Source organism: Euprymna scolopes, chromosome 1 (assembly GCF_053919585.1).
Source record: "Euprymna scolopes isolate OS-2025 chromosome 1, ASM5391958v1, whole genome shotgun sequence".
Taxonomy (NCBI): domain Eukaryota; kingdom Metazoa; phylum Mollusca; class Cephalopoda; order Sepiida; family Sepiolidae; genus Euprymna; species Euprymna scolopes.
In genome coordinates, this window is record NC_136482.1 from 89,994,723 (window position 1) to 90,017,855 (window position 23,133).

The 23,133-nt window shown below is 33.3% G+C and overlaps 1 protein-coding gene across 6 annotated transcripts in view; it reads left to right on the top strand.

Annotated features, from left to right (window-relative positions):
- Positions 1–23,133, top strand: part of LOC145245888 (uncharacterized protein C20orf96-like) — a 2,261,276-nt gene that overhangs the window by 166,371 nt on the left and 2,071,772 nt on the right. For 5 of the 6 annotated variants that reach the window (XM_080107943.1, XM_080107887.1, XM_080108024.1 and 2 more), the window contains one exon: positions 4,067–4,212. The exons of the other annotated variant lie outside the window; for it this stretch is intronic. The gene's annotated coding sequence lies outside the window, so the exon portion shown is untranslated. The remainder of the gene's footprint in view (positions 1–4,066; positions 4,213–23,133) is intronic. 6 annotated transcript variants of the gene reach the window in all.

Here is a 23,133-nt window from a genome sequence, read left to right on the forward strand (position 1 = left end):
TATCTATCTATCTATCTATCTATCTATCTATCTATATATATATATATATATATATATATATATATATAATAATTCCAATACCGGTGAGAGAGATGCGACTGCACTTCAACTGCTAGCCGAGTGCCCAGCAGATATTCACGCTTTCCTATCTTTGTACATTATTGTTTATACACTTGTTCCTTAACCGAACCTCGACTTGATTGTTCTTATTTTAACTGTTGTTCCACGACACAACAATATATATATATTGTATAATAAATATATATATTATACATGTATATTATATATATGTATATATATATATATATATATATTATAGATATATATATAATAAATATATATTTTATAGATATATATATAATAAATATGTATAATATAGATATATATAAATTGTATAGATATATATTAGATAGATATATATATAATAAATATATATTAAATAATAATAAATATATGTTATATAGATATATATATATAATAAATATATATTATATAGATATATATAATAAATATATATTATATAGATATATATATAATAAATATATATTATAGATATATATAATAAATATATATTATATAGATATATATAATAAATATATATTATATAGATATATTTTATACATATAATAAATATATTATATATATATATTCTCTCTCTCTCTCTCTCTCTCTCTATATATATATATATATATATATATATATATATATATATATATATATATATATATTGATAGCAGCAGCCGTATATATATATTTTTTTCATTTGCTTAGCCTGTCTACAGAAAGCGGTTTTATTTTATTTTATACAAAATTTGAAGTTATTTTGGAGTGTAATTTAAAGCTCATGTTCTATAATTATATAAATATATTAAATATATAAAATTATATGTTTATTAATAAACAGATCCACCGGACCTATATAATGATTTATTTACCCGATTCATTATATAAAGAAAGAAAATTTTCCAGGAAAATCCCTACTTCGGACTATTATTTTGTGATGTGGATTACTCAAAATACAGATTGGATCACTTTACCTCACTACTACTAAAGACATTCACTTCGGATTTTAACATGCAATTTGGATGTGAATTTCTATATCCTTTTCATTAGCTTCCCTTATATTTAAATACTTAAAAAAACTTTTAATTCTGATTTTCCATGTCTCACTGACTTTAGCAAATAAGGTGTAAACCATAATAATTATATGCTAATATTTTCTCCTCTGATGGAAATTTTAGTCATTCAATAAAATTTATATATATATATATATATATATATATATATATATATATATATATATATATATAATTTTAGTCATTCAATAAATTTTAAAATTTATGACGTAAAATGGTTTAATTTCAGATCAAAATTTTATATTATTCTATGTAAGACAAAGAATACATTTGAAATATTATAACTCCTTATCCTATAGGATTTCGATGTCTACCATCTCTTCAGAAGAGAAAATATTAGCAAATAATTATTATTTTTATTATGTATATATTATATATATATTACATTTATATTATACATATGCACTAATGAGCAAAAAAAAAAAAAATGGGCCAAGTGTGAAAGAAGAAAGAAATCGATTTTTCAATATTTTTCCATGAATTTTTGTTAATTTTAACTTAAAATTTCCATTTGCAGATCATTATTATGATAGCATATAATAATAAGTGGAAAAATTAATCCTAAAAATGGTAAGACCACATCTTGGCGAGAATATAAAAAACCGAATCGCAGGATTAAGGCAGACCAAAATGATTAGAAGCAGATTTTGGACATTTTAAGAAAAGGAAATGTAAAAACATTTCTTTCTGTAGTGAAGCTAATTGATCAAAGGTTCGAAGTCGAATGCTTGGTAAAAGGGAAATCTGGATCTGATCGCCCTAGAGCATCCACTTTGAAGGACGACCATAGGCTTAAATTAACTGTTTTGAAGGATCGAAAGAAAACTTGTGTTGACCACAGCAAAGAATTCAAAACGGGGGCTGGAAATTCTCTTTCTAGATATACAATATCTAGATGAATGACAACAATGGGATTTTCCTCTTAAAGGTGTGCAAAGAAGACATTTTTATCTAAGAAGAACATCAATGATAGAGATTTTTCTTGTATTATGGCAAGAAAGATACACACTGGTTCAGGAATGTTTTCTGGTTAGATGTATCAAGATTTTGTCTTATTAGTGATGCTCCCGATGCCCCCGAATGGTGCAATCATAGAACTGGAGAAAAATTTTCGTCAAGTTGCATAAAAACGACAGTTAAACACGGGAATGGAGGGATAATGGTATGGGGACCTTTTACTGCAGCAGGAGTTGGGTAACTTATTAAATGTGAGAAGTCAATCAATGCAAAGGAATACATTCGAATATTAGAAACAGAACTGTTACTAAGTATCCAGAAACTGGGAATATCCCAGAACATTATTTTTCAACATGATAATGCCCCTGTACACACTGCTAAAGTCACAAAAAATGGTTTTATGATAATTCAATTGATGTGATATTTTGGCCAGGACAAAGCCCCGATTTAGACCCAATCGAGAATAGTTGGTCCATAATATCTTGTGCATTGGCTGGAAGAACTTTTCAGAACGGTGGGAAGCTGTGCAAAGCGAATGGAATAGCATCTCTTCTTCACAGTGTTCCACTTTGGTTGAGAGCATATTTAAAAGGGTTGATTTTTTAAAGAAATCAAAAGGAAATGCGATTCCATCCTAAGCATTTATTAAAGTAAATGCTTTGTTCTGTGTTATTAGTCTCGTTTAAGTTTCCTTGTTCAATTGTTCTTTGTTCAATATAGCTTTTAGTGCAATAAAATATATCAAATTTGTTTGGCCCATTTTTTTGCTCACGAGTGTATATATATATATATATATATATATATATATATATATATATATATATATATATATAATACAGAGAGAGAATGAATATGTACATATATTTTGATAAAGAGAGATAGAGGGACAGATAGGTCTTATGAACTAAATATACAAAAGTTTTTCAATATTAACAAAAAATAATGAAAGAAAAATGATCCTTTGAATACATATATTTTAATCAAGGAGGAGGAAAGAATTAAAACCTCACACTCGATATTTTTAGTATCAGACTTTTTTACAATTAAACAATTCAGACATGTGTTTAGTTGATTTTTAAAATAACACACATAAGAAAACTCGGATACATGCTTTTGAAGTTTTAAGAGGGTTCTGTCTCCATGGTTTACTTGGAGGTGGGACACATAATGGCCAACATAAAAATTCGGAAACAATTACATTCTCTTTCCTGCTAAATTTCACATAAGAATATACTTTAAAATATTTTGTAGATTCTCTAACCTTTTCTTTGTAGCGAACACAAAAAATATCACAGCCATACATACACTGAGTTTTGTATGGATAGATATAAAAGATATAGATAAATATAGATATATAGAAAGGGAGTGAAGAAGAGTTGCAAACAGACAGAGGAACTGAGATGCGTTATTTACCAAATATACCAACAATTTTTACTTACATTTTATGATATTTAAAAGAGAAAAATATTATATAGATATATATATGATATATATATATATATATCATATCTAAAAGGATTGATTTAAAAAAAAAATCAAAAGGTAATTTTGATTCAATTGAAAAGAAAATGGTTAAGGCGTAGAATCAAAATCGCAGAAGCAATGTTTTCAGTTTGATACTTTCCCAACCAAAAGTTCAGATATTTGTAAAGTTTACTTTTAAAATAACACTCATAAGAAAAATCGGATATACACGGTGACCCCCCCCCCCCCACAAAAAAACAAAAGCTAAATGGAGGTCATCTAGAACATATGCTGTAGAACGGAGAAAAAAGGCCAAAGACCGTAGTGTTTTGATGTGATGTTTTGAATATAATAAACTAGTTATAACCAAAGTTTCATTTCATTCGTACAAAACACTAAGAAACGGGGCCTAATTAGAGTTGTGGCCCGTTTTGGTGGGGTCACCCTGTATATGTTGTCAGCAATCGTTCATTTATTGTTCTTCTTTTAAACTATACTTTTTCTTGCAGGTTTCACTCTTCATGCAAATCGGCACAATAAAGAAGGGAAACAATCATTTTTATAACAACTTGTTAATTTGAAAGTAAAGGAAGGCATCCTTTTCTGGAACTCTGTTTTTAGAATACTTACCTAAACATTCATTAATCACAAGAAGGTAAGAGCTTCGATTGCCTACATAAAGGAAATCATTTTTTTTTTTTCAGATAAAATATTTTATATAAATTTTCTTTCGTGCACCTTTATCAGTAATGTCTAATCTCTACAATAAAAGTGAACGTATATGTGTCCTTCTCGCTTTGATAACCTTGTTTTAATTTATTTATATAAGTTAAAAAAATGCTTATTCTTAATCTTAATAATAATTAATAATGATAAAGAATAAAAAATAATCACATATGCAAATTTAATTTAAAGGCAAAACTACCAACTGATAATAAATATAAAGATACTATTTTTTTTTTTTTTAATAAATACAAAAACATTCCCTTGTTCTTAAAATAAATACAAAAACATTCCCTTGTGCTAAAATATGGATTAATCTATGAGTATACAGATGCTTTATCTATTGGTTTAGCAGATTAGTTCATTTTTTAATAACACACACACATAACTTTACTCGTGCATTTGTTTTTTTTATATTTTATTTCATTTTATTCATTTATTATTCGAAGTTTTACTACTATTTGTTTTTTCTTCAGATTTTAAAGTAAGATTTACTTCATGTGAAACAAGAGTAGGAAATCAATTGTTATTAATAAATAAATTACTACTCCCCCACCCCCGTTCAACGACGGATATGTCTGCTGGCAATCAATAAATTCGAATCTAAAATTTAAAAAATATCTGCTAAAGAATGAAAACATCAAGGACTTATTTTTTTTAGATCTGCCTGTTTATCAAAGAAAAAAGAAAATTAATAGCAATCGAAAATTCCGGAATTCGGGGGAGGGTCCAAATCGATATTAAACAGAATTAACAAGTGGAAAAAAACCTTTAAAGCTTTTCAATGCCAACGTCTGGCATTATTCTCACCAACTTGATAAATAATTCTCTTTTTTCTGCTTGTCAAAAAAAAAAAAAAAAAAAAAAAAATGAAGCAGGTTTTTAATATTGGCCAAGGATGAGTGATAATTTTGCATACTCTGTTTAGAAAGTCAACTCAGTCCTTAGCACAGCTTTCTTTTTTATGTTCTTTTAGTAGATACAGGATCACTCTCCCCCACCCCCAAAATGGTAAACCATGTAATCTTTAATAAAAATTCCTGATCTATTTTACAGTACACCCATATTTGGTGCACATAACTGCATGGCTAATACTGCTGGGCATTAACGAAAAGCTTGGTGGGCAAGTCAGGAATAGATCGAAGGTTATTTATTCCAAATATGGTTGGCTTGTAGAGAGAATTGTAAAGTTTATTGATGGTTCCATAGATGGTATTTAGTTTTGAGGAAGAGTGTCATGCTGAAGAATACGTAGCACTAGTTTTGTTTCCATGTAGGTGATCGGTTTCTCATTTGCCACAAAATCATATTTGAAAAATTAACCATGGTTAAACTAGGACCAAAGCGTAGTATCTGTTTTGACGCTACACTTTATCTTTTCAGTTTCTGATCAGTGAAGGAGAAATCCTTCTAGACTGAGGCAATTTTTTGTTTCGTCCTAACATAGAATTCCCCTTTTATGCAGAGCTGGATTTTTTCTGAATTAAAATTCGATCTTGTGTCTAACTCAGCCATTGTGAAGAAATAAGTAAATAGAGACAAGTGATAACGTTGTATTCGTGAATCTAAAATAGAATGTACTAATGCAAACTGTAAGTTAGGCAATAACAATGCTATTTCAAACTGAAGCGTGACCAAATAATAGACAGAGTTTCTTATAGAAATGCAAATACACACAAAAATATATTTTACCATTAAATGAGCAAGAAAAAGCTGTGAATATCTTCAAAGAAGGAAATAATCGGAAAATATTCGTTGTCGTCGGCGCCATCACCACCATCCTCATCATCACCACCACCTGATTTTCGTATTCATGGCGTTGCAAGCGTCCTGGACTCTTGAGTGTACAACACCAAGTAATATCTCATGCCTATTTTCCATGTGGTCAGAGCTAAAAGATTGAGATCAGACATACTGCAGTCAAATCACTTATGCAGTCTAGCCACATCTTCCATGATCAACTACACTCCCAAGTGTCGAGGGTATCCAGACGTGTTGTAACATTTTTTTATTTTCATAATTTTCAAACAAAAACTAAAATAAAGAAAAACGATCACATTGCTCTTTATAGATGACATTAGCCTGGGTGCTCGGCGTTGCCCGGGTGTTTGGAAGTGTGTGTTGAGCAAAAAAAAAAAAAAGTGGTAGTAGGCAGACAGGCTCGAACCTGTACCAGGAAGGAGGAAAAGACCGTGAAAAAAAAAACCGTGACGTCTTTGCTGATGTGCCCATCGCCAAACCAGAAGTGACGAAGGTTAAAATTTAGGCTAGTCGATCGAAAAGAGGGGATGACTTTCGAAAATATCGGAGAAAAAAGCGACCCCTCCCTGTAGAAAACTTCCCAGTTGAGGGTGAAAGAATTAATGTTTTAGCCAATTTTTGGAAATTTGCCGTTCGAAGGTCGCGCTTCAAAACGATTCAGATCTCGTAAAATCAAAATCCGTCCCCCCTGTCGAAAACTTTAGGCATACATACATACATACATACATACATACATACATACATACATACATTTAAATAGAGAGTTGAGATTTATATTATAGATGGCATAAGTTATGCTTCTGCAATAGTAGTGTATATACCTCTACTACAAAATCAATGTCATCGTTGAGTGCCTCATAAAATTTAACTTAAAAAGTTCTTTGATCTTATTATAGGACTTTGATTTTAATTGTGTCCTTGATAGAGAGACGTCACAAATAGTCCGGTTGTTTTATTTTCAGAAGTTTGACATGAGACATAATGATGTATTATTTGGATTATATTCAGACTACTGTTCTCATCTTGGTTTTATTTTCATTATGTCTCGGCGGTTTTAAACTCTCTCTTTATGTATACCTTTTATTAAACTTAGGAAACTATAAGCAATTTTTAAAAAAATGCAATTGGAGAAAAAACGTCAAGGAAATAAGGACCAAAATGAGTGTAGTCCAATCCAATCTAGCGCAGCCGTAACCGAGATTGAACTCAGTACACGAGTATGTAGTGTAATTCAAATCTTGTCGATAGCTGAATACTTGATGCTTCGCCAGGGCTATCAAAGGTATTTTTTATCATGACACCATCACTAGACAGGGTGCTTACCATGGCTTCAGAGAGTCCCATCAACCCTTGAGAGAAGGATAGACTGCGCCAGTTTATCAACCTGGTATTTTACCTCGTGATACATACAACACCTCGCCTTCCCAAATGATCACCCATCTGGTACTAACCAGCCTCAACGTTGCTTAACTTTGGTGATCTGGTGAGAACCGGTGTGTCAACGTGATTGTACCGTATTAATAAATATAGTAGTCCGAATAAAACAAATTATCAATCCACATCTTCAAGATTTTGAAATGCAGCAGAGATTATTATTTATTTATTTTTATTTTTTTTATAAATTCTTTGCTATTCTTCCTTTTTGGGTAAGATTTAAACTTCCGCTTGCATATTCAAAGATATACACTTTTCCAATGAATGTTAGTACGTTCTTGAATTCAAGACACATGACTATTTTGTTTAGTGAAAATCAGTGAAGATTTCTTTGACAACTTTCATATGGACACGTCTTTTCTTAGTTAACACATCTGTCATAATAATTCCGTTCGATTAAGTGTTGCTTCTTATTCAGTGATTCCAAAACTGTCTCCAGTCAATGACTGTGTTCTCCTTCAATCTAATAAACAACTTGCTACCAATCTGCAACTCTAATATGCAGTCTTGCCGTTCCTTGTGATCTGCACCAGCCAGTGTCTCTAACTGGAGATAACAGATCGATTTCAGGTTTTCCTATTAAATTGCAGGAAGTTCAATTGTTTAAACGATTTTCCTTGATTGATACTGAATCATTATTTTCCTTATAGTGTCTCATTTATTTTTTAAATTTTTTTACAATATCAAATGGTTTTGCAATATCCTTGTTTAGCATAATATAGCATTTGTGGATGAGATATTTTTATTTTACAAAATGTTTAGGTTACTAGTGCAGTAGGTCTGATAATTCAAAACTTGACAATAATAATAATAATATAATTGAGTCAACTGTTGATGAAATGGTTTTGCATACTTTAAAGATTTTAACAAAGGAACATACATGCTTGTTTTTGCATTGTTAATATTATCTTCCTCGGTAAAACCTTCATTTATTTCTGGTTAATTTCTGTAGACATATCGTTATCTAATGTCGGACAGTATCTTCCATGTTAATTCTACAAAAGTGCCACATGGGCGCCCTGTGGAACATAACAAATTGGTGATGCAACGCAACCTGCAATCATGCTAAACAAGAAAAACGACTAATTTCGATATCGACATATATTTCTTACGTAGAATTGAAGATTTAGATATTTTAACTCAAATTTCGCTCTGTTTTTCATCTGTTTTTATGTTCAGACTTAGGTCTAGACACTGTGTACACTCAAAGACACTTCTCGGAGAGCTTCATAAACTTTCAAAATATGGTCCTATATATATATATATATATATATATATATATATATATATATATATATATATATATATATATATATATTACCGTTTTATCTGCTTAGTTACACAAGTTTCTAGTAGCAAATTGTATCAACGATCCGATAATTTCATCAGACTGACAGGTTTCTGTAAAGTGTGATGAAATTATCGGATCGTTGATACGATTTGGTAATCGAAACATCTGTAATTAAGCAGATAAAACGGTAATATATATATATATATATATATATATATATATATCTGCTCTGCAATAGTCTTGAGCACTCTCGTCAGGTTTTTAATAATTATCATTATATATATATGTGTGTGTGTGATGTACTTGCAATAACCCTTATCCCTGAGTGGCTTCCGGGCCTTGATAAGTGGTGATCACTGTGTAAAAAAAAAAAAGTTCTGTCAGTTTTTAAAGAAAAAAAAAAGAAAATGCTTCACAGAATGTGTAACTTATATTTAGTTTTCGAAGTAATATAACCATATACAAAAATCGTAAATACAGTAATAATATACGAAAGTGAAAAAATTGTAGCTATTTTTAAAACAAAATATGATATCACTGAATTTGACCAGACACCAAGGAAGATACTCTGCATCGCCTTTATTTAAACATGTTTCGTTATTTTTAAATAAATGGGAGGTAGGACAGTTTTACTAATTCCAGTATATGCACATCGTTACTATAGCTTTTCTTTTTGACGATTTCAAAGATAGTTTAATTGACATTGTTCACAGACTTCCAGCTGTTATCCTTACGATGAGGATAACTGCGTGAATGCTGAAAATAACGTAAATCATTATATCTTTTGCTGTGGCTCCATGTTGGCCTGCTCACGATTCCAAAATCTCTTCAAATTGTTGTTATCTAGGGCTTCATTTTTGGCAAGTAGATCAAGCTAATAACTTTTCAGTCCCCCTCCCCACCAAATAATGCATTAATCACAATTTGTTAAGAAAGAAACATGTTCCTTTTATGTAGCTGTCAAATTTCAAAGCAACAAACATAGCCAAGCTGGTAAAACTGATTCGATTGGCCTAATTGAATTACATTGGCCTTGTATATAAATCATTATTCATATTTAATATCTTCATTTGATTAGTATCAACTTTGGTCTACCAATGATGAATTAATTAGCTGCTTTGCAAACCACTTTTGACACATTTGACCTACAACGGTTATTTAGTTGTTCATGGTCTGCTTACATTGTACAGTGTGGCTTGAAAAACGTGTTACTCCTATCAAAAATATAATCAATAGAGAAAAATGTGTTATGGCATTAGAAATGAAAAAAATATTTTCAATTTAGTTTATTCGCATTAAAACAAAAGAGCACAAGCACAATAGAAGAACAAGAAGCAATATAATGATCGAATAGATCATGGAGTGAATTCAATTTATTCACTTTCATTAATATTCCCACATTATAAAGATCTATATGGCAGGGAAATGATGAGCGCCAGACCAGTGTGAAATTGTTCTAATTATAGTTTGGTAAAGGTACCAAGACTCTCGAACCACATATTTTTGTATGGGTACATTGATGTTGGGACCACAATATTTCAATCAGGGAAACAAGCTTTTAGAATAAACTGTTTTAGTTAAGTTTACGAGATCACAATTTTTGGTAAGGGTAGCAACCTTTTGTGTAAGATGTAAATGTTCGTATTTGGGTTGATATGTCGTTAAGACAGCTGTAACATTTCGACTCTAATAGCCATCAAAATCTGAGGATTACAAGTTGTATTGTTATGATGACTGAACTCATACATTGATGATCTGAAAGTTCCATCTCTCTGTTAAAGATATTGACGGTGTAAGACTCAAAGAAAGCAACCACTGTCATGAACATGCGTCAGAAGCAGAGATGTGTCATTGAATACCTAAAATAGAATCAGAATGATGGTGACGATGCAGAAAAATAAATTCTGGGGCACAAAAGGTCGCTCGGTTTAATGGTACCGTTTCTATCTTCATACATAGTTCTTCAAATTTTTGAGTTAAAAAATAGGAGGCTTTACTTTTGGAGCGACTTTTGTAATATAGATTATTTACGTTTAAATATTAATCGGATACTTATTAAAAGCAATAATAAAATATGACACATTTTAAAATCCTATTTAAAAGAAAATGTAAACATGGCTATAAGTTAAATTATGTTCCCCTAATTTCTTCATCCAGTATTATGTCTGTGCCCGGGCGAAGCCCGTTAGCTATAATTCATAAATTATACAAATGAATTTCTGAAGTTATCTTTTTATTTTTCAATATAAAGAAATAGAAACGATTGATTATTTTACTATATAAACGTTTCATTCGTGTCATTCAGTTGTCGTGAGCCAATCACCTGCAGGGGGTTTGAAGAATTTTTTAGTATGTACAATGTATCTCTGAATTATAGATATTCTTGTATGACACCTTTATTTTGGATGTTGCATACTTATCAAGAAAAAACAAGTGAAATATGTTGCAAACATTTGCAAGATGCATGCTTAATAAAAACTAAAAAAACGTGTGATATGAGAGCTGAAAAAGATGATAGGAAACCCTAACATGATTATGACAAACTGGATGTGTGAAGTATAGAATGGCTTAGTCTGACTAGATCGATCTGAATGCCGAATGGATTAAAAGAAGCCACGTTCTTGGTGTGAAACAGGCAGCGAATTCTAAGGACGAGTTAGAGCTAGGGTTGTTTATTTTTTGTGTGCCAAGTAGTCGCTAATTTAAGAATTAAAAACTACTACCCAGCCCCAAAAAATGTACAAGAAATTAAATTAAAATAATGCCCCCCCCCATTTATATTTAAAACAAAAAAAAATAATTCTGATGAGTAAAATTAAAAAAAAACCAAAAAAACAAAAACAAAAACGAACCGCCTTTACCCTAATTTTCCCATTCTAAAATTGATTAATTAGTCAGGTATATGTCTCAATTTACCCCATACTAGGCTGTAAGTGGAGCTTATTTTATGTTAAATTAACAAAGGACCGTGACAACCTACCTTACAATTTAAAATATGCAATTATTTTATTTCTGTGTTTGCGGGTATTCGTTTATTAGGCTGTTTACATGTAGTCGCCCCAAAAGGTAGAATTTGAAGTTAACGTATATTACTCAATGTACATAAATATAACGTTTAACTTCTACATATCCTCGACAAAAACCTTACGAGACATCCAGAACAAAACGAATTATTTATTTGTGTGCCGTGTTTATGAAAAAGATATCGATGAAAAACACTATGGGAACTGATTCTTTGATCCCAGCAAATCATCCACATTGTGACTGATCATACAAGCAGTTGCAATCTCGTTGTGTGGATGTCATGCGACAGCAATTCGTTCTCTTTCCTCTTTTATGTCGTCTTCGTGGTTATCTTCTACTTCTTACTGATAACAGCAGTCATAAATGTGATTAATAAAGAAGAGCAAAAAATAACAAAACTTCCAGAGATTTTACGTTTCTGAATTTTTGAGATGAGGTTATTCATATTATTTGGATTCTTCTGACTAGTGTTCCATAATAAGTGCCATTTTCATAACGTTTCAGTCCGCATGGACTCGTGGCACAGAGTACTTGGAAAAAAAATTGAAAAATGATATTTCTTGAAGGTTCTGTTCCCAGTGTGGGCGACCGAAAAATACATTTGCTTTGATGGAACAAGAACATGATACTCTCGTGAACTAAATAAAGGGACCCGTTCGAAATTCCGTCTAAATACCCAGCAGAAACATTCCTGAGTTCGACAAGATACACCTGAAGAAGGTCGGAGGTTACGTCGACCGAAACATTATGAAAATTACACTCCAGATGAGAACAGTAGTCCGAAGAATCCAAATAATTCCAGAAATTCCACTGCTTCCTTTTGTTTTTTTTTTTTTGTTTTTTTAATACATAGTATATATTATTCATCGTTCATCCTCCATTTGGAACAGAGGTGCTGTCACAAAACCGACAGCTCTCTTCAATGATTTAAAAAGACAGAGAAAATTCTGATCATTTTATACGCCACCTATCACCAGTGATTTCCTTCTTGTGATGCAGTATTGTCCCAATTATAAACTTTAAACTTTTAATGGAATTTTCCACCTTTTACTTAATTTTAACCTTGCAAAGAAATGTCCGACCGTAATCTTGCTTTTAAACACTTTCATCTAAATATTGCCTCAACTTAACCGGGAAGCACCAGGATACGAATAACAACAGGATGGATCCAATCAACCCGACTGTTTATATATTCCTCTGCATCTCTTCTACTTGAAACTAAACAGAATATATTTAGCTAAAATATATGTAGAGTATTTCAAGAAGAAAATAAATAATTTAGAAAAGATTTAAATAAATATACGAGGGGTGTTCCAAAAGTAATGCTCTTGTTTTTTTATTCCGCTAAATGTATCAAATGGGATTGAAAATTGCATTATTATGATGACTAAACTTATGCATTCATGACCTGAAATTTTCGTCTCTCTGTTGCAGATAGTGACGGTGTGAGACTAAGAAAGCAAGCCCTATCATGAACGTGAATCAGAAGCAGAGATGTGTCATTAAATTCCTAATATAAGTGCATTGAGAATGGTGGTTACTATGTAGAAAAATAAATTCTGGCATGAAAAAGGTCTCTAGTTTTAATGGTACTGCTTCCATCTTCGTAGCTCTTCAACTTTTGAGATAAAAAATAGGAGGCTTTACTTTTGACCTTCGTATCTTTGCATAAGAATTGGAAAAAAAAACAGTGATTACATTGTTTTAGATGCAGTCATGTCCGTTGTCACACTTAACCTTGCTCATAACTTCGTTTTCAAACTTGACGTATTAAGTTGCTGCTTTTGCTGTTTTATCAACGAATATAAAAAATTTAGAAAAAAATAGCTACTTTTTTGGTGTATTTTTAAAAATCTTAATTTCATTGTAGTACTCCATATCATAATTTTCTATGATCCGATCTTTAGAATAATAATCACTTTTATATTGTTTACTAGCATGGGTGCCCGGCGTTGTCCGGGTATTTGGATGGGTATGTTGAGCAAAAAAAAAAAACCGGTCAATTTTTTAACTTTTACCCCTATTATGACCCCTTACAATGTATTGTTTTGGGCTCAACTCAAGTTATTAAGTTAGATCCATGTCCAAGGAATCTATATCTAAAATTTCAAGTGTTTAGACCCAAAATTGTCGGAGGACTTTGGTAGAGTTCTCAAAGGTCAAATCGTTCAAATTTCTGGCCGATTTACCCAAATCTCAGTACCCTGTATATCAAATTTCGAGTCTGTAGACTTAAAATTGACAGAGTTATTGCATAGGGAAATGTACACATGCAGACACACAGATACACAGACAGACAGATACACAGACACGTTCACTTTTATAGATATACTAGCATGGGTGTCTGGCCTTGCCCGGGTGTTTGGAGGTGTATGTTGAGCAAAAAAAAAAAGATCAATTTTTTAAATTTAGCCCCTACTATGACCCCTTAACATTTATTGTTTTGGGTTCAAATCAAGTTATTAAGTTAGATCCATGTGCAAGGAACTTATATCTAAAATTTCAAGTGTTTACACCCAAAATTGTCGGAAGAGTTTGGTAGAGTTCTACCAGGTTAAATCGTTCAACTTTGGCCCAGTAATCGCAAAATTTCTGGCTGAAAACCGATAACATCGATTTTTCCAAATCTCAGTACCCTGTATATCAAATTTCGAGTCTGTAGACTTAAAATTGACAGAGTTATTGCATAGGGAAATGTACACAGACACACAGACACGTTCACTTTTATAGATATACTAGCATGGGTGTCTGGCCTTGCCCGGGTGTTTGGAGGTGTATGTTGAGCAAAAAAAAAAGGTCAATTTTTTAAATTTAGCCCCTACTATGACCCCTTAACATTTATTGTTTTGGGTTCAAATCAAGTTATTAAGTTAGATCCATGTGCAAGGAACTTATATCTAAAATTTCAAGTGTTTACACCCAAAATTGTCGGAAGAGTTTGGTAGAGTTCTACCAGGTTAAATCGTTCAACTTTGGCCCAGTAATCGCAAAATTTCTGGCTGAAAACCGATAACATCGATTTTTCCAAATCTCAGTACCCTGTATATCAAATTTCGAGTCTGTAGACTTAAAATTGACAGAGTTATTGCATAGGGAAATGTACACAGACACACAGACACGTTCACTTTTATAGCTATATAGATAGATTGTTAATGGGCCCGAAATAAATAAATAAATAAATAAATAAAACTGTGTATATCTGCTCCCATCGTGGATTCTCTATATTACCATTTTTATTTGTATGTTTTAATTATTATTTTAATTAGTTCAAACTTTTAAACTACCCATAATTATTTCTTCTGATGTCAGGAATAAGAGAACACTTTTTTTCTGATTCCACAATCTGTAATTTGATTCCTTATATAACTTTTGAGTAAACATATTGCTATTTAATAAATGGAGCGGAGAAATACAAAAGACTATGAGCAGGATTCTGTTTTGAAGAGAGTGGATTTCTTTAAATAATTAGATTTAAGATAATCAGTTGGTGATGGATAGTTTTAGACACCATATTGGGCGAAGTTTACTTCATGATCAACCTGAAGTGAAAATCATAATGGAATGCGCTCATATGATTCATCCAAACCAGGCATTTCTTTGCAGAATTAAATAAACTAATGTTGTGAATAGTTTTATTAAAGACACCAACTTTTTCACTATATCGAGTGATTCTTTTTAACATTATTTAACCGCTTTTCACACTCACACTGCCAAATCCAATTTTTCATGTGAGTATTCCAATAGTACCTACCTTGTCACGTGGGTAGAGTATAATATATAATGAGGTCGGTTTTTCCTGTGGGGAAAATCCAGTTCTCCAAAAAGAATCACTCTGGATTGGGACAAAAATAAAAATTGATTCAGTCGAGAAAGATTTTTACTGACTGATTGGAGACATACAAAAAGCCAAGAAGAATCTCACAAATATATAAATACATGAATTAAAATACATAGATTTTTTTTAAATATGTTATTTTAATTTAAAACTTTATTTAATTCAGCAAAACATTTTCCGGTCTCAGCCGTATTTATTTTGCACTGCAAAAGATTACAACAACATGAATGTGATGATGGCTAAGTGGTTAACAATAGAGACAGACAGCCAAGTTTGAATATAGTTTGCTCTACAGAAACTCTCTCACTTAAGGATGTTGGCAACCTTCACATTGTCTCTTTCCAGTAAGTAACCAATTTCTTTCTAGAAAGAATTCTAACTAGAAAGATATCAAGGAAACAAATGCCAACAATAACCATCTGATTCATACGAAATGAATAAATGATGCTCAACAACAAAAGCATAAAACAAGGGTCACTATTTTAACGTTCAGGTGCTTTGTGAACCATCTTTTTCAGTGGGGGTCGCTATTATTATGATTTTGTTTTTAATTTATTTTTTGTTTTCTTATCTCATACTGTAGTTAAACCTTTCTTAATGACTTCTGTCTATCGCAATTTTGCTTATGCCGCCAACTAAGATCAGGCCGTCATTAACTGAAGCAGCCTATCACATAGCTTTGGGCCATCGAAATCGATTTGTGACATCCCTTGAAACATTTTGAATGACTGAGGGCAATTGATGTAGCCGTACCAGTTGAGACGTCACTATGTGACACAATTTCTAATGGAAGCCCTTACAGTGAGACAAGCAACTCTCTCCATCTGGTGAACTGCGGGCAGGATCATGTCATTTTTATGCTTCATCGTTGACCATGCTGTCGTTGACCAACCAGAGAAGAGTACAGATTGGACATATGCATTATACACTGCCACACTCTCTTTTCGCAAACTTTCCAGATACGTCATCATATAATTGTTTCATTTCGTTCACTGAAATTCATTTTGAAAATTACTTATTATATTTTTCACATTCTTTCTTTTAAGTGGGTTAAGAATAAAAATTTGTTTCTATTTTCACATGGAAGTTATAAAAGTATGGTGAAGTTGAAATCAGGATATCAATGACAAAATCGTTGAGAACTATTGCACTGGACAAAGTTAATGTTTTGTTTCTTTTCATAAAATTATAAGGCGTCTTTTTTTAAATTAATTAATTGATCATTTGTATTATTTGGATAGCTATTGTCATTGTTTTACAATGTTTCAATTGATGAAATCTGTGACTTTTTTTCAAGTATATAAACATAGATTCCATAGTTTGAAAAAATGTACCTGAAGAAGGTTGGAGATATATCGGCTGAAACGTTGTGAAAATCAAAAAGAAAATGAGAATAGTAGACCAAATAATATTTTAAAAAAATACAAATTGATAGACTTTGGTTATTGTTTGTTTTTCTACTTGGCTTGGTTATTGTTTGTTTGTCTACGACTAACCACCATTTCAAGTTTTTACATGTCAATAAGTGAAGTTTGATGCATCATCTGTTTGATTGGATTTGGATGATTACAAAAGAATTCAGAGACAGGGAAGCAAATATATAAATTTCTGTTAATTTCAAACTAGTAGGGCTACCTGGCGTTACCTGGAAAGTAGTAAATGATTAATTTTATCAATAACAATTGATTTCTCACTATTGCCACACGCAAGATAAATCTCACTGTAAAATTGAAACAACTAATTATGATAAAATTTACCACAAAACCAAAACAAAAATGTAAGTATATTTTTGCTACAAGAACAAATATATAAGTAAAGGTTTACGAAATAAAATGGGAAAAATTGCAAGATAAGTTTTACTTGAAAAATAAACTATTCTGATCACTTGAATCTGTGAACAAAGCGTCTATGTGCCTACTTAAGTCATATAAATTGTTATGGGATTAGCTTATTTATCTATTTCTGGAAAAATGGACGCCCAGAAACTATAAATATAGTTACGTCGTTTATAGTTACATCGTTATTGGGTAGCCATTCGTGACGGCTGCATGCATGCAGCAGCCCTGCTGTTTTAACAGCGTTGGCGACCACAGTTCTCCAAATTGTAGAGTCATGATAATCTCGGGAAGACAAGTAATGTCTTGATTCGGAAGTTTATCTCCTCTCATGAGTAAAACGTGCCTCCAGATACCAACCTGGAAATTTCTATGACCCGGCGTGGTATATATAGTGCCTAGCGATCCTAAATGGTTATCTACCTAGTACTCGCCGGGCTCAGGATGACTTAACTCCGGTGATCGCGTGAGAACTGGTGTATCAACATGATTGTGTCATATATTATTGATAGTTATGGGACTGAAAATCATGACGTGTACGTCTGTAACATACTTTTGCTAATGCACATTTTTGTTATCTACAGGGTGTCCCAATAAAATGTAGACACTCTTTAAATGACCATAAACACAACATTTATTATAAGAAAGAAAAGTTTCATACATCAAAATACTGTGAACAAATGTAGAAACCAATTAATTATCGAAAGTGTTCAAATTATTGGCCATTATGGTCCATGAACAGCTGACAACGTTCACTAATTGAATCGAAAACGTTCCTAATCAGTTCAATTGGTATTTGACACATCTTCTTTCAATGGTTGCTTTCAGCTCATTCATTTTAGCTCGTTTTGTGTTGTGAACCCTTTGTTTAACATGCCCCCACTCACACAGCCACCCCCCTCCAAAAAAAAGAGAAAATTCCATAAGGGGGGGGGGATCTGGTGAGCGTGGACAGTACTCCATACTTCCTCTTTGTCCTAACTATCTGTTTCGCAGGTGACTATCAAAATATGCTCTTACGTCCTGGTGATCGTCGGGAAGTTCTCCATCCTGCTGGAAGTGCCATTCTTTATTCCTAAACATCTCTTGGGAACGTGGAATAGCATATTCATGCAGTAAGTTGAGATAATTTAAAGAGTGTATACATTTTATTGGAACACCCTTTATACCACTGTGTTTGTCTAGATTATTACTAACTTACACTGCTACAATATTGGCGATTAAAGAATCGAAACTTACACCTCTACAACTTTAATATTAAGAACCAAGGAATATTTTTGTCTAATATTTTTATATTTTATTATCAGTAATAAAGCTTAAGTCTCTTCATCTTTGCTCATGAGAATTAAATTTATATACGTGATTATACTTTCCTTTTTTATTTATTATGATTATCATCATTAGTTATCATTAAGATTAAAATGAAGCCCCCACCCCTGTTTTTACTCATAGAATAAATGTGCATACATGAAGCGAGTCGGACACAAATTTGTTCACTTTTATTATGTAGAAGATAACTTATATTTTCGATACATTTTGTTGTCTAATTATCTACTTAGATGTTCCATTGAAACTGTCATCAAATCTCTTATGATTTCGTTAAATTTGAAGTGTCGAGGAACACTATTTTTGTGTGTGTGGGGTGGGGGTGAGTCGTACAAAAAAAAAATCTCCAAGTTATTGATAGTGACTTGGTACATTTTAGAGGAATTTGTGTGAAACATATAAGCTAGACAAATTGAGAGGAACACGACGTTTAGGCACACATGTCATAAAACCATTAGAAGTTTGACAAGAAAAGTGTGATTTGGAAAAGAATAAAAACTAAAATAAAAACTACAAAAACACTGAAATGATGCGAAAGATGTATTTATTTTTTTATGCCACATAAATTTAACTTCTTCTAATCCTAAACTTAAAAAAAATTGTATTAATTCCAACATTTAATAAGCATATCTTAAGAAATTGTGTGTGGGTATATATATATATATATATATATATATATATATATATATATATATATATATATATATATATATATATATATGGTGGATTCTCTCATCGAAAACGATGAATGAGGGTTCAGTATGCAATCTTCAGCAGCTCCCAAGATCTGTGACACCACATGCGTAATTGCAATCCTGTAGACGTCCGGCACACTCCTCCGTAGATGGTGAACTTTCATATGCTCGTAGGTCAAAGATGCCTTCTCGAATGAACAGATAACCCTGCTTTGCTGCGTGCTCTGAAATCACAATGGCATACATATTCATTTTTAGGTAGATATTTCTTGTGTTTTGCCTTCATATTTGCACGAAGGGTGTCCCTATGACAAAGGCGGTTATGTTCAAATTCTTTGGTCCCCAGGAAACACGTCTTCCTCCATTTTCTGCGATCCTCTGCTGCACTCTCCCAGGAACTCAGAGAAATTCCACAACGTTTCAGGTTGTCTTTTAGTTTATCTTTGTAACGAAGCAGGGGTCTCCCTATTAGACGGACAGAATTTGTCAGTTGCCCATAAAAAAAGTTTCTTAGGAACTATTGAGTCATCCATTCTTACAAGATGACCCGACCACCGCATTTGTATCCTGATCAAAAATGATTCAATACCAGTGATTTCACATCTCTCCAGTAATTCACTATTCGGAACACAATCCTGTCATCCAACATTGCAGATAAAACGCAGACATCTCATATGGAAGGAGTCAAGCTGATTTATATGCTTGCGGTACAAGGTCCACGTTTCGGCACCATACAGAAGAGTAGACAGAACAACAGATTTGTAGACTGCCACCTTTACTTTTAGAGACACATCGTGGCTGTTCCAGAGTCTGTGTTGCAACCTACCAAATGCCTCACTAGCTTTATTAATTCTACATTGGATGTCTTTTTCAAATTTAGCATCATCAGACACAATAGAGCCGAGGTATGTAAAAGAAGATACTGTTTTCAAAGCTTTACCATCAACATATACCACTGGTTGTGAAGAGGACGTAGTGTTTGGTTTTGGCTGGTGAATAAGTTCAGTCTTTTTTATGCTGATTGTAAGACTGAAGGCCTTACATGCACCAGAAAAGCTGTCGAGGATGTTCTGCATGTCATCAAGACTATGGGTGACAAGAGCACAGTCATCAGCATAAAGGAGGTCAAGAACAGTCTGCACAGGTCTTGGTTTTGGCCTTGAACCGTTGCTGGTTAAATAATCCTCCACTTGATCGATACTCAACACCTATACCTCCTGAGCTGTTCCTGAAAGCTGTCTCAAGCATCACCGAAAAGAAAAGAGCAAATAGGATCGGAGCAAGGACACATCCTTGCTTAGTTCCATTTGACACTTCAAATGGTTCACTTTGTTCACAGCCAGATCGTACTGTCGCCACCATTCCCCAGTGAAAGGAGATAATCACATTCAGCATCTTGTCCAGAATACCAAGCCTCCTCAAAACAGTCCACAGGGCATCCCTACAGACGGTATCAAATGCCTTTGTGAGGTCAACGAATGTGACAAACAAGTCCTTATTCTACTCCCTTGCTTTCTCCTGTAGTTGCCGAAGGCTGAAGATCATGTCCACAGTACCTCTTCCTGCCCTAAAACCACACTGGGTTTCTGGGAGCACAGTTTTACAGATTGAACCATTGAGTCTGTTTAGGATTACACGAGCTAGAATCTTACCAGCAACAGACAAAGAGAAATTCCTCTATGGTTATCACAGTCACACTTATTTCCTTTGTGCTTAAACAGGTGAATAATTGATGCGTCTTTGAACTGTTGTGGCACGGTACCAAGTTTCCATATTAATGAAAACAGGGCACTTAGTTTCCTGATTAACAGTTGGCTTCCACATTTGTATATTACTGCAGGTATGCCGTCATCACCTGGAGCCTTACCATTTGAAAGTTGCTTCACAGCCCATTCAATCTCCGACATGGATGGAGTATCAGCAACCGCCTCGATGGTTGGCCTCTGAGGAATATCATCAATCACTCCACGATCCACTGTCGATTCTTTGTTTAAAATATTTGTAAAGTGTTCAGCCCAGCGCTTAGTAATTTCTTTCTTATCAGTGAGGAGAATGCCATCCGATGAAAATATTGGAGATGTCCCCCTTAAAATGGGACCAAACACCCCCTTGAGGTTTTGGTAGAATGGTTTAAAATCACACCTATCTGCCGCATCTTGTAAGGCCTCAGCTTTCTGCTTCCACCAGTTTTGTTTCATTTTCCGGAGCCGAGATTGTGCCAACCTTTTGGCCATTCTGAAGGCCTTGTGTTTCACTGAAGAATTTTTGTCAGTAATCCATACTTGATGGGTTTGATGCATATTATTGAGAAGTGGGACGATAGTTGGATCATTTTCATCAAACCAATCTTGGTTTTTCCTTCGAACATATCCTAATGACTCTTTGGCAGAGTCATACACTGCAGTTTTAAACTCTCTCCAAGATGTCTCAATATCATTCTCACATACAACGGAGGATAGCTTTTCATCAGTAGCCTTTTGAAATGAGTGCATTATCTCCTTAACTTTCAACTTGCCTACGTCAATTCTCTTGATGGAATAGTTACATTGGTTTCGAACATGGCGCTTGGTTTTCATCCTGACTGTGGAGCAGATCAATTTATGATCTGACCAACATTCCCCAATGCTGTAAGAACGTGTAAGATTTATATCTTGTCTATCAGAACGACGTACAATGACATAATCAATGAGATGATAATGATTAGACTGGGGATGTTTCCAACTGGCTTTCTTGCAATTAGGCACTGTATTAGTGAGCAAAAGATCGAATTCACTGCAAAGAGACAATAAGATAACACTATTTGAGTTGACTTTACCAATTCCATGTGAACCAATGACATTTCTCCAGAATTGTGTATCACTACCCACACGAGCATTGAAGTCACCCAAGCCAAACAGCTTATCCTGTATACAGACCTTGTTGATTTGTTCGCGTAAAGAGGAGTAAAACCTCTCCTTTAGCTCATCAGATGAATGAAGTGTAGGTGCATAGCAACTCAAAAATGTGGCATATTTGTCCTTTCCTACTGCAATGCGCAAGGACATAAGTCTGTCATTTATACCAACGGGCAGGGACTCAAGATTTTTGGCAATATCAGTCCTGATGGCAAAACCAACACCAGATTCACGTTTCTCAGAACTCGGTTTTCCAATCCAAAAAAAAAGTATATCCACCTTCAACTTCCTCTAGCTGTCCTGTATCAGCAAACCGAGTTTCAGAAAGAGCTGCAACAGAAATTCTATGATGCCTTAACACACGTGCTATGATAGCGGTTTTTTGTTCAGGTTCCTTTTGTTATCCTGGAGTGTTCTTATATTCCAAGTCGCAATGAACATATTCGTTCCATGTATTTTGTTTCTATTCTTGATTTGGGTGCAAATATTGGATGCCCAGACATCTGCACCTGATGACAGGGACATGAGCAAGTAAACAATTTTTAGGTCACCTTTTATAGACCCCTCCCCATGAAGAGGAAAGCAGTGCCATCCTATAAAGGGCTGCTTTGTTATGAAAGGATGACACGAGTCACACAATTACTTGCGGGTGTTGTGAAAAACGGCCATCTACCTTCCACCACCTATGTGCAATGTTCATGCTAGGAACTACCAGTGACATCCTTCACCTGTTCCCGTCACAATCCCATCATCGCCAC